Source organism: Peromyscus californicus, unplaced genomic scaffold, assembly GCF_007827085.1.
Source record: "Peromyscus californicus insignis strain IS unplaced genomic scaffold, ASM782708v3 Scaffold_5__1_contigs__length_169319896, whole genome shotgun sequence".
In the NCBI taxonomy this organism is placed as follows: Eukaryota; Metazoa; Chordata; class Mammalia; order Rodentia; family Cricetidae; genus Peromyscus; species Peromyscus californicus.
The window spans coordinates 97,557,935-97,572,115 of record NW_026294573.1 but is presented as its reverse complement, the minus strand read 5'-3'; the positions used below and the strand labels follow the sequence as shown (position 1 = coordinate 97,572,115).

General features: G+C 38.3%; 1 pseudogene; it reads left to right on the top strand.

The window, feature by feature from the left end:
* Positions 1–2,680: 2,680 nt before the first annotated feature.
* On the top strand, positions 2,681–13,911 carry LOC128097026 (triosephosphate isomerase-like; annotated as a pseudogene).
* The last annotated feature ends 270 nt before the right edge of the window (positions 13,912–14,181 follow it).

Genomic DNA, 14,181 nt, shown 5'->3' with positions numbered 1-14,181 from the left:
CTGGTGTTCTGGGTGACTGTAGTTTATAATAATGTACTGATATGTATTTTGTGCATAAGTAGAAGAGAGGGGTTTGAAACCTCATAATACAGGATAATGTTAAGGAGATGGGAAGCACTAACTGTCTCAGGTATGCTATTACAGACATCACCACTGGCAAAACTCAATTAATGGGACTCTATCACATTTATAAGTTTCTGTGTATGAAAGGGTTCATCTACAAAATGGCAACACAATCTACAATATCGGAGGAAATAGTTTAGAATTTTATATCTGACAAGGGGTTAATATTCAGAAAATATGAAGAATCCCACAATTCCATGAGACTCAAATGATAACTAAAGGTTTGAACAACCATTTCTCTGGGTAAATAGACAGCAAGCAAATGAATGATGCTCACCACTATTAGTCATCAGAGAGAAGTACAGCAATGAGGAAGTGAGGAAAAAGAGGAAAAACCTCCCTAGAATGGCACTATCAAACCCCCAGACAATAACAAGTGTTGGTGGGTATGTGAGAAACTGAGATTCTTGCACATCCTTGTCAAGATTGCAAAGCAGTATATCTAATATTGCAAAACTGTATGAATTTTCCTTATAAAATTAAAAATGCAATTTTCTCCAAAAGAATTGAAAGCAGAGTATCTAAGAGACCTGTGTATCAGTTCTTACAGCAACAGCAATATTGCAAGAACTGTGTGTGGTTATATATACAACTATAAACACGAGCTTCAGTCCTGGAGTTTTGACAAACCCAGCTGATTCAAGTCTACAGAGCAGAACTACAGTGCAGACAACTTCTCTGCCTGTGTACTGTTTGATTTTAATTAACATAGGACTCAGTGGTTATTCTTGAAACTATTCCTATACAACCAAGCCCACCCTTCCTCGACTTCTTCCTGTAACAGTTCCGATAAGTGAACACAGACTCAACTGAAAGTTTATTAAACATAAATGTGTTTTTACAGATATGCTCATGAACATACACATACACAGGAATCTATTTTTTTCTTTTATAATTTAATTTAATTTTACATATCAGCCACGGATTCCCTTGTCCTCCCCCCCCCTGCCTTCCCCCCAACCCACCCCCATTCCCATCTCCTCCAGGGCAAAGACTCCCCTGAGGATTCAGCTCAACCTGGTAGATTCAGTTCAGGCAGGTCCAGTCCCCTCCTCCCAGGCTGAGCTAAGTGTCCCTGCATAAGCCCCAGGTTCCAAACAGCCAGCACATGCACTGAGGACAGGTCCCGGTCCCAGTGCCTGGATGCCTCCCAAACAGATCAAGCTAATCAACTGTCTCACTTATCCAGAGGGCCTGATCCAGTTGGGGGCTCCTCAGCTATTGGTTCATAGTTCATGTGTTTCCATTAGTTTGGCTATTTGTCCCTGTGCTTTTTCCAATCTTGGTCTCAACAATTCTCACTAATAAAAACCCTCCTCTTTCTTGCCAATTGGACTCCTGGAGCTCCACCTGGGGCCTGGCCATGGATCTCTGCATCTGGTTCCCTCAGTCATAGGATGAGATTTCTAGCACGACAATTAGGGTGTTTGGCTATCCTATCACCAGAGTAGGTCAGTTCGGGCATACACAGGAATCTTAGTGTCACTGTGAATTTGGATTTTCTTGAAATACTTTTTCCTGAATTACAAAGAATACAAAGTTTCCTAATTTAAAGAATTGAACTTCATTAATACTAACTTGTTCAAATATGACTAGAGAGAAAAACGTAAGTGTATGAATGAGTAAAGCTGACTAGAAGACAGGGAAACCATCCTGAAGATGGAGAGGAAAGGTTCATTTCTTAGAACATTCACTATAGGGAATACATTTTATGTATTTCTCATGTGATTTCGGAGAAAGAGAAAGAGAGAGAAAGAGAGAGAGAGAGAGAGAGAGAGAGAGAGAGAGAGAGAGAGAGAGAGAGAGAGAGAGATCATCATCCCCAACTTAGAATAATTTCAATTGGTTGTCTCACACACATTCAAGGAGAAAATTTAAGTTTACCCTCCTATCACTGAAAGTTTTATATTGTTCTTCTTTTTCCTGTTAATATTGTATTGTTTAATGGATATAAAGACAAAATGACTATTTTTCTTTATTTCTATTTTTTATATATGAACCTCTGACCTTGTTCATGTCTCTGTGCTTCAGAATGAACATTGCTTCTGCCAGGACCTTAGTTCAGGTCTCAGCACCTGCATCTGGTAGCTTCTCACTGACTGTAACCCCAGCTCCAGGATCTGATACCTTCTTCTAGCCTCCATGGGAGCCTGTACTCATGAGCACATACCCACACACAGACACACATATACACATGCAATTAAAAAATTAAAAAAAACCAATTAGAGCCATTAGATGAAGAGAAAAATAAATGAAGTTAAGACTGTAACAGGAAAGCACAAATCATTGCTATGATCGTAAATAGGTTCATGTTTTAGTATTTGAAGACGAGGCTATTTAGCTTTTGCTTACATCTAACTCAGTGTCTTGAAGAATTTAACAATCATTTGTGGAAGGAAATAACTTAAGCAAGTACTTATTTGAAAAACATCAGAGAAAAATGTCATGGACTGATTTAATAAACAACAAGCATTTTGGGTATATATGGGTTCACGTGGGTCTGCAGATCAGTGCGTGCGTACGTGCGTACGTGCGTGTGTGCGTGCGTGTAGGCCAGATGTCGACGGTGGTGTCTTCTTCGTTTGCTCCCTACAGGGTCCTAACTGAGTCTGGTCCTCACCAATTGGCTAAACTAGCTTCCCAGGGAGCTTTAGGGATACTCTTGTCTCTGCATCGCCAAGCATGTGCTGCTATGCCCAACTATAACACGGTCTTCATGCTTACTGAACAAGCAATGTACTTGCTGAGCTTTCTCCTTAGTTTCATAGAAGGTAAACTTTGTGAGCACAGAGAATTTATTTTCCATTCCACTTTCAGTAAAAATGTTCTGTATTAAGTTATGAAAACTTCATTTAACTTTTCCAAGAACTGTAAGAACATATTACTTGACTTTAATGTGCTAAACCTTGAAACTATTTCTGTAATCTCCATATACTACCTAAACATATGTGTGTGGAATTTTGTGAAAGCATTGTCAGTAAGTATTGGGCAAAATTAAAATCAATGGATAGTTAAAAACTACTGTCAAAATCACTTTAAAAATGTCTTTAGGTAGGTGTCATGTTAAGAGTTAAAAATGATGTTATTTGCCTGATGGCCATAGATTAACCAAGCAAAGCATAGGGTCAGACCATAGAGTATGTTACTGTTGTATCTGACTGAAAAGGAAAATCGTAAGTGCTCTTAGCCCAAAGGCTCAGCAACGATAAAAGGGGAAATTAATAGTTACTTACAATGCACCTATTGAATGGACATGTCATTAGCATTCAAATGAGTGGACTCATTACTATTTGAATAACTGACAAGCTTTTTTGAAGATGGGACTGTTTAGCTTTTGTAAACAATGACATTTTACTAAAAATAACTGAGCAATAAAATACATCCTTATTATTCTCCTATAGCATTTCATGGAAGAGCGTTTAGTATCCTTAACATAAACCAAGTGCTAAGAATCAATACAAGAAAGACAAATACTCTAATAGGAGAATAAGCTAAGAAGATGAGCAAATAATTCACAGGAATAAAACTAGCAAGAAAAACAGGAAAAAAAAAACCATATTCAACCCCAGCACTTATCAAAGTGTAAAAATATAAACACTTATCAGTTATAAGCTTTCAAGCTTCTATTCTTGAAAAAAATGGTGATATATAATTTAAATGAGGTTACATTATTGATATTCTAGAGGGAGGTTTTGTGATACTGCTTGCTACAAGAGTCCCCCAAAAAATCTTGTAACTTTGTGTAATTTCTCCCCTAGGAATATATTCTTTGGTCATTTTAAGGGCTCTGCTGCAGAACTAATGGTCAGTAATTTCCACAGAGGCATTATTTATATTATATTGAAATACAAACATCCAGTTAATAAAATTGGTTATAAAATAAAGCTTAATAATAATGTCCAATGATGTATTTGAACGCTAAGATACATTGTTATTGAGGAATAGAGGTCATGGTAGAATTTTTACTGCATGTTCAATTTGGAAGGAAAAGTATCTACTACTTTTAAAGACTGCAGTCTGAATGATATTATTTGTGATTATCTTTGAGTTTTGCAGACACATTTGAGAGACTGTAAACACTGTTTTTCTTTATCTTTCAAATTTAGTAAACCAATGTAAATTGTTCATATATGAAAATGGGAAATGGCCATATGCATTTTGTATAGAACTAGGCTTCACACAGGTTACATGAGATAATTAGGGTACTCAAGAAGATAGTTTGAAAACAATTTGTTTCTTGTTTAACTGTTGATTGCAGTCTAAAGAATCTAACAGCCATTGGAAGGTGAATTTGAGCAGAGACTGTTACTTGGTGAAGAACTACAAATTAAGAATGTTACTAATCACAGTTACACAATGACTTTTCAATAAGGGGTTTTGCTTTGAGAACCATATAGGTATTTATTATTTAAATAACCCTCTAAAAACTTCAGCTGTGGGGTCTTAGAAAATACTAGACAGACAGAGAATGAAGGAACCTTGGGTTATTTGACACAATTTTTTTCATTTCACATCTCAGAATATAGGAATATCCTTAATGAAACAAGACAAAGGCAAATGATTGCCTCTGATTGTCCCCCCTCTCTATGATATGCTGTGTCTATTTATATGAAAGCTATTTGACAAACTTCTTTAATTGCTCTTACAGTTAATAGGAAAATTCCTTATGGTTTGAACATACTATTGCTCATCTTTGCTCAATGGTTTATATGAAAATGGACCTGTAAAAGTGGACATCTACTTATCCACTTGCTTAACATAAAATGCTCTGGTCTACCTGGACATAGACATACTTTTAGATAGGGTTGTGTGAATTACATCTTAATATTGTACTAATTGCAGAGAATGTCCAGTCTTTCGCTATGATTTTTCCCAATTACAAGGTTCTGAGTATAGTTCACATCAATTCTTTATTTTACTCTTTTATTTTTTAAGTTAGAAATTTGAGGTGGTTAATTTTCCTTTGATGTGAACTTTGAAAATATCATGCTGTGGCTACCTTTGATTTAGGGTGCATTCTGTTTCATCTACAGTGTTGAAGCAAGATCTTACATGCTGTGACAATTTTTGATTAAGTAAAAATGATGTCCAGGTTAAGTAGTAGAAAACATTTGCATATGGTGCAAAAGTGTTGGCTTCATGTTCCTTCTTATTTCATTAAATATCAACCTCAACCTTGGAAATATTTGGTATTTATCTTAAATTTTGCATGTGTGCACATTAGTCTTTTATGAACATTTCATTACTTATTAATTATATGTGACTCTTCATTATTAAAATGGTAAATATTTTCAGTAAGTATATAGAATAAAAAATTAAGAAAGCAAACAAATGGCATTTAGAAAGCAAGGGTTATTTTTTTTCCTTTTAGCTTTGTGATACTGGAATTATCCCCAGAGATCCTGGCTGCAGATTACTAGGGCCATTTAGGGACACAACCAGTAATTTAGTCAGTGTATTTCAGAGTCTGGTCCTCATCCTTGCAGGGCTAGGAATTTGGTCTTATCAGATCTCGGATAATTAGGCCCTGGGAAATCACTTCGTTTCAATGAATAGAGATATATATAAACTAGAATATCAATTTACTCTCTTGTAATGAGAAATATAACTGTAGCTAGGACTGAATTACTGCTATCAGCAGATCAGCATATTCTTTCCCTGTAGGCAATTTACAAAGTTTATAACATTTAATCAGAAAACTCATCTAATGAATATAGGTGTATGTATATATTTTAATTTTAGGGAGTGACTCTCCGAAATTAAGGTAAGACTAAATTAAGACCACAGAAAATGGTCTTAATCATTAGAGGACAGATATTGGCTTACTGTTGAATCTATAGGCTTCTAATCTCTGTTCACTGACTGTACATGAATAATAATCCTTCTCTACTTGTAGGATGCTACTTATTATAACTCTATATTATATATTTTAAACTTTTAAAATTATTTTAAATAGAAATCCAGTGGTTTGGATTCTAGTGTTATATACACTTCATCTGGTTTTCTCCCTGATCAGTATCCTATAAGTTGTGTAGGTAAATGTTTTTGAACTCAGTCTTTTAGGAGATTCCACTGTATTCATCACATTATCTTTATATAAAACCACAAATGACATGTTCTGGGTTAAATCAATCTAAGGATCAAACTTGATTCCCAGATGACATCATACAAAGAGTTTTGTGTTTTCTTGGGATAGATACTGGCAACAGACCAATATTATGATTCTACCCAAGCCCTACTTGGTGAGCCAGTAAGTTTATTGGATTTACAAGAGAATGGATGAAGGACAATTTACAGAAGTATGGATGATTCCCTAAACAGTATCATCATTGAAAAGGAACCTCCAGTAATGGTTGATAATAAAGAAGATGTAACAAAAAGTTCCAACTTCAATTAATCTACTACCCCTTATATACTCTTGTACCCCTCAACAGTAAATGCTGTTCAGGAAAGTATGGTGAAATGCCAGGTGAGGTCCTTCTAATATGGCATATAAATCACCTCATCACCATAAAACTACTGATAGATATTACTTACTCATTTCATTTTAATAACTAATGTTATGAGTCAAAGTAACCTCTGCTTCATGATGGCTAATTGTCATGTCAGGCCCCAAGGAAACCATATTACTCCAAAACTTTCATTTACTTATAAGTTTTCCCTTCTTATTTTTATATGGATCCCTGCAACTATTTTGAGAAGTCTCTGGAGGTATTCCACTCTCAGTTTCCCAATGGTCATGAAGGAATGTTGCATTCTGGGAATGTATACCTATGTGAACACTGCAGCTGTCCCTTCTTGTCATCATTAGCACTGGCTCCTGCCTTTAGGCTACAGTCTTGCACCTACTGCATGTGTTGTCTTTCACTGCAAGCAGGGCAGAATCCCATTTTCATAAGAGCTACTGTTAATAAGTCATGTCACTTTGGAAGCAGCTGGAAAGGAACATGATGAAATAATGAGATTTGCATATATGAAAGTAATGGTCAACAATGAAATTAGAGATTTCTGGATAAAGTCAGATCCTAAGGAAATGGATCAGCAGAGACAAAGTAAGAGAGTTAGTGATAACTTAGAGTGTGCCTCAGAATAGAAGAGGACTTTGGAGATAGAGAAAGCAGCTCATCATTGCAGGAGGTTAGTTGTAGCTAGAGTTTTATTTTGGTCCCGACTGGCCCACAGTAGGGACAGATCTCTCTCATCCACCAGTTTCACAACCACTCAGACCCAACCAAGAAAACACACAGAGACTTACATTATTTATAAACTATATGGCTGTGGCAGGCTTTTTGTTAACTGTTTTTATATCTTAAGTTAACCCATTTCTATTAACTTGTAAGTTGTCATGTAGCTCGTGGCTTACCAGTATCTTAACATCTGTTTCTTATCATGGCAGCTGGCAGCGTCTCTCTGCCTCAGGCTTCCACTTTTCAGAATTCTCCTCTCTCCTTGTCCCGCCTATAATTCCTGCCTGGCTACTGGCCAATCAGCTTTATTTATCAATCAATCATCCACAGCACTTTTTCTTTCTTTCTTCTTTTTTTTTTAAAAAAAGGAAGGTTTTAACTTTTACATAGTCCAGTTACATACAACAAAACAGTGATCAAGCAAGAATTACAGTTTTAATATCTAGTCTATTTGTATTTGGCAAAATTAAAGAAAATAGTCTATCTGTCTTATATTTTTGAGTTTAATGTTTTATATCTAACTTTTAAAATCATAACTAAGGAAAATTATAACTATCTAGTCTTTAACTACATCAAAGGACCCAGAAGGATATAATATTATCTGAGAAATGGAAGAAGGACACAAGTAACTTTTGGGAGTCTTGCAACAGTAGACAGGAACAGCTGGCAGCCTGGACAGTCATCTAAAGTTTCTCTGTAAAGCTGGGACATCTGTCTTTAGCCCACAGGGCTAGAGTTTCTTAGTTACTTTTTTGTGTGTCCTGTAGAATGTTTGGCAGTTTCCTCTGAGAAGCAGGAATCTGAAAGATCATTTTGTCAAGCAAAGTTTAGTGGTCACCTTTTTATGGGTCCTGTATGTCCAGTCGATCAAGCAGTCCAGGCAAGAACAGTTTCTTGCCCAAATGGCTATTTTTGTCAAGGTGAAGATAAACTCCATATGGAGTGTCTTCGATGCCCATCCTCCTCTCTGAAGTAAATTGGTGCTGCCAGGAGCAGACATGTCTCACTATCCAGAAAGTCTAAATTTTAAAAAAGATTTTAAATGCCATATTTTGTAGGTCTTTGAAGTGTTTGAAGATTACCTGTCTATCTGAAATATATCTATGTATATCTAGAAAACTTAACTAACATGTTACAAGTTTGACTATCATAGAAGACTAATTATTAATCTGTATTTTTAATTATCTATGTTAATCTAAATGAGTTACATAAATATAACACCTTAAATGATAATAGAAATATATATACAGTATAACAAAATTAAGTTTAAACTTGTATCAATAGACTAAAATCTATAGCAATGTAAAACATTTTAAACAAGTTGCTCTTTAAAAGTAGATTCAATAATCTACCCTTTTATCCTATCTTATCTATATCAGTTAGTGTAGAACCAATAGTAGTATTAGGCTAGTACATAACTATCAGGCTTGGAGGTCCATTGGCGATGGGCCATTTCCTCCTAATTGGTAGCTTTTAAAAGCAAGTGTTGAATTTTAGGACCCTGATTATTAGTCAAAAGAATGGGATCTGTTGGGCTGGTGAGATGGCTCAAATGATAAAGGCTCTTGCTGCCAAGCTGACAACTGAGTTGGATTCTCACGGACCCACATTTTCAACTTGTCGTTTGATGTCCACACATGTGTCATGGCAGGGGTACTTTCCATGCCACCTCTTATTCATAGAAAACATGATTAATTTTTCGGTCCTTGGTCCACTTTATTTATGCAGAGCACAAACTATACGGCTTTAAAAAAACTGGAGACATTTAGAAAGAATATTAGAGACATGTAATTAAAGGAGACTATACCTCCACGAATGAAAGTGGTTCTGGTGTTTACCATAGAATAAGACTTATCAAGTAGTAAGGAGTTCTATTTTAATGTCTTCAAAGGTAAGAATGGAAGTTTACGAGTTTATCAAATAGTAAGTAATTCTCCTTGGTTGGAGAACAAGAGTGGAAGTTAATTTTTCTATTCTAAATATAGACTCAACTGTAGTTGTCTGCTTTATGTTGTATTAGTCTGCTGATTTCATCCTCAAGAGAATCAGAGCGTGAGGTTGACTGCACAGCTTCTTTCAGAGAATACTGTCTTGTCACATTTCATCATACTTGGTTTCCAAAATTATGATCAAATTTGTCATTCACCCACCTCCAACTTTTGTTCTTAGACTACAGGTATACATCACCATGCTTGGCTACTGTGTTTGGTTTCTTAGTAGCAGAAAATATTCCTGTGTGATACTGCTTTTCCAACATTTGTGTATGGTACTAATAGAAAATTACTTTAAATTGTGGTACGCCCTTGAAATGTTCTCAAGTAGACATGTACACACATGTATACACACACATGATTATGTTTATAAATTCTCACTTGACTTACAATATAATTTTGTTCCAGTAAAAACACTGAAATATGAAAACTTAACAACTTGAAAATAAACTTATTTACTGTTCTGTTGCTGTGGAGAGACACCATGACCAAGGCAGCTTATGGAAGAAAGCATTTAATTGGTGACTTTTACAGTTTCAGTATTAGTCTACGATCATCATGGTGGGGAATGTGGGGACAGGCAGGCAGGCATGGGGCTGGAGCAGTAGGTGAGAGCTCACATCCGATTCATAAGTTGCAGGCAGATAGAGCAAGCCGGGACCTGGCTTGGGCTTTTGAAATCTGAAAGCCCATCCCCTGTGACACAACAAGGCCACACCCTCTCTAACAAGCCCACACCTCCCAATCCTTTCCAAACAATCCATAAACTTGGAAGAAAGCATTCAAATATATGAGCATAATGGGGCCATTCTCGTTCAAGCCATCTCATATACTTAACACACTTTCTACATGGTGTTGCTTAGCTTAGTCTACCTTTTACTTCCTTGCCCAGAACAACTGGTATTTCATTTCCTCAGATGGAGGCAATCATGCATATTCTTTTCAATAAATTGATTTTGTTCTTGTTCCTCCCTGTTTTCCTACTTCTGGAGCTAGCCTTCAAGAGCAGTGATGTCTATTTTGAAGAGGATGGGAAAACAAAACCAAAAAACTACAAGCTTGCACACCTAAAGCTGTGGGAAACATATTTTTAACTCATCATTTTAACATCTATGAAGTACAGTCACAAGTTTGCACTTTCCTCACTGATGCCATTTCTGTCTTCTCAACACATTAAAAAATATGACACAATAATTGAGATTCAACTTTAAGTTGCTTATTTCTGTAGCACCAAATTGCTTGAGTTATACACCCACACTGAAATGAAGCATTAGACATTTTTCCTCCCTCTTCCTCTTCCTCTGACTGTGAAATTTTGTTCCACTAGGCTCAAACCAATCTGTATCTTTCATTAACAATTTATAAAGTTACAACTTTTGTTACATACGCTTCAGCAATAAAATACTAGCTAAGGGTATTTTACTATTTCCTTATTTCCTTATTAATAAGGGTGAACGATCTATATGAGAACTATGACTTTATAAAAGTGTCACAATGATTATATGATAGTATTTGAAGTACAAAATGGTCTTTGTCTATTGCTCTCCTTTAGGAAGTTAAAATGAAGTCCAGAGACTTAAAAGCCCACCATGAGTCAAATAGTAGTTGTTATTCTCTGGTATTAAATACTATATGAGAATTAGCAGGGAGAATAAATTAATGCTTGATGAATGGTGAGAAGTTAGTGACAAGGATGGCTTTATAGTTTTCCAAAACTCATGGAGAAAAGGTCAATGAATCCCAGTTTCAGCAAATTGACAGCAAAGTTATCCATCTGCTCACTGTCCTGGGGAGATAGCCATGGCCAGAGATTTTGTCATAACTTTGCTGAAGCTTATTGGCAACTCTTAGGAATGAAACGCCCAGTTCTCTGACTTCCATTCTTAAAACATTTTATTAAGCTACACTGGTTGTAATCTTTTCTCTTTTCTTTCCTTTTAATTTAATTTAATTTAATTTTACAATATAATTTAATTCTACATATCAGCCACAGATTCCCTTGTTCTCCCCCCTCCCGCCACCCTCCCCTTCCTCCCAGCCCACCCCCCATTCCCATCTCCTCCAAGGCAAAGATTCCTCTGAGGATTGAGTTCAACCTGGTAGACTCAGTCCAGGCAGGTCCAGTCCCCTCCTCCCAGGCTGAGCCAAGTGTCCCTGCATAAGCCCCAGGTTTCAAACAGCCAGCACATGCACTGAGCACAGGACCTGGTCCCACTGCCTGGATGCCTCCCAAACAGATCAAGTCAATCAACTGTCTCACCCATTCAGAGAGCCTGATCCAGTTGGGGGCCCCTCAGCCATTGGTTCACAGTTCATGTGTTTCAATTCGTTTGGCTATTTGTCCCTGTGCTTTATCCAACCTTGGTCTCAACAATTCTCGCTCATATAAACCCTCCTCTTTCTTGCCAATTGGACTCCTGGGGCTCCACCCGGGGCCTAGCTGTGGATCTCTGCATCCAGTTCCCTCAGTCATTGGATGGGGTTTCTAGCAGACAGTTAGGGTGTTTGGCCATCCTATCACCAGAGTAGGTCTGTTCGGGCTGTCTCTTGACCATTGCCAGCAGTCTATTGTGGGGGCATCTTTGTGGATTTCTGTGGGCCTGTCTATCACTTTGCTTCTTCCTATTCTCATGTGGTCTTCATTTACCATGGTCTCCTATTTCTTGTTCTCCCTCTCTGTTCTTGATCCAGCTGGGATCTCCTGCTCCCCCAAGCTCTCTTTCCCTCGATCCTCACCCTTCATTACCCCCACTCACGTCCAGGCTATTCATGTAGATCTCATCCATTTCTCCGTCATTGGGCGATCCCCATGTCTTTCTTGGGGTCCTGTTTTCCAGACATTTAAGGAATTGCTCAACATCCCTAATCATCAGGGAAATGCAAATCAAAACAACTCTGAGATACCACCTTACACCTGTCAGAATGGCTAAGATCAAAAACACTGAAGACACCTTATGCTGGAGAGGATGTGGAGCTAGGGGAACTCTCCTCCACTGCTGGTGGGAATGCAAGCTTGTACAACCACTTTGGAAATCAATATGGCGCTTTCTTAGAAAATTGGGAATCCATCTCCCCCAAGATCCAGCTATACCACTCTTGGTTATATACCCAAGGAATGCTCAATCATACCACAAGGGCACTTGCTCAGCTATGTTCATATCAGCATTGTTTGTAATAGCCAGAACCTGGAAACAACCTAGATGCCCTTCAACTGAAGAATGGATAAACAAAATGTGGTACATATACACAATGGAATACTACTCAGCAGAGAAAAACAATGGCATCATGAGGTTTGCAGGCAAATGGATGGATCTAGAAAAAATCATCCTGAGTGAGGTAACCCAGACTCAGAAAGACAAACATGATATGTACTCACTCATAGGAGGATACTAGATGTGGAACAAGGATGACTGGACTGCTACTTTTCTTTCTTTTCTAAACAAGGTTTCTCTGTGTAGTTTTCGATCTTGCTCTGTAGACCAGGCTGGCCTTGAACTCACAGAGATCAGCCTGGCTCTGCCTCCCAAGTGCTGGGATTAAAGGCCTGCGCCACCGCCGCCTGGCGCTGGTTTTAATCTTTATCCCACTATGTCTAAGCATCTCTGTCAATCTCAACATCGTTACCATGATGCAGTTCTCTAGGTAGTGAATTGCAATCACTTAGAAAATAGAGTTTTGCTAGTGGTGGTGGTGCACACCTTTAATCCCAGTACTCGGGAGGTCAGCCTGGTCTACAAAGTGAATTCCAAGACAGCCAGGGCTGTTACACAGAGAAACCCTGTCTTGGGGGAAAAAAATAAGAAAAAAAAAGGGAAAAAAAAAAGAAAATAGAGTTTTGCAGCTTACATACTGACCTTACTGAGTCAGTCTCTGTGCAAAGGAGCCTTCCAGGGGGCAAACTGGAAGATGAATGGGAGGAAGAAGTGCCTGAGAGAACTCATCTTCACTCTGAACATGGCCAAGGTGCCAGCAGACAACGAGGTGGTTTGTGAACTCCCACTGCCTACATTGACTTCTCCAGGCAGAAGCTAGATCCAAGACTGTTGTGGCTATTCAGAACTGCTACCAAGTGATCAATGGGATCTTCACTGGGGAGATCAGCCCTGGCATGACCAAAGACTAAGGAGCCAGGTGAGTAGTGCTAGGGCACTCAGAGAGAAGGCGTATCTTCTGGGAGTCAGAGGAATTGATTGGGCAGAAAGTGATGCATGCCCTAGCAGGGAGGCTTGGAGTGCTCACCTGCATTGGGAAGAAATTAGATGAAAGGGAAACAGGTACCACTGAGAATGTTGTTTTCTAGCAAATCAAGGTTATTGCAGATATTGAGAAGGAGTAGAACAAAGCTGTCCTGGCCTATGAACCTGCACAGACCATTGGTATTGGCAAGACTGCAACACTTTCACAGGACCAAGAAGTAAGAGAAGCTCTGGGGATGACTGAAATCCAACATCTCTGATGCGGTGGCTCAAAGCACTCAAATCATTTACAAAGGTTCCATGACTGGAACCACCTGCGAAGAGCTGGCAAGCCAGCCTGGTGTGGATGGCTTCCTTGTGGGTGGTACTTCTCTCAAGCTTGAATTTGTGGACATCATCAATGCCAAACAATAAGCACTATCCATCTCCCTTACCCTTCTGCTAAGCCAGGACTGGGTTGCCAAGAAGCTTAGTAACTACTCCCATCAGTCACATGCTGCTGATGTTGTGGTCTGCCCCATCTTGTGGCCTAATCTGCACTGTACCTTCTGAACCTTTTATATCCCCATAATGATTGGGACTAGGCCAATCCCTTTACCACTTACTACAATGGTTAGAATAAAATGTCACCAAGGTGGCTTCCTGGCTGAGAGGTGGAAGGAGTGGAACTGACTCTGTCCCTTT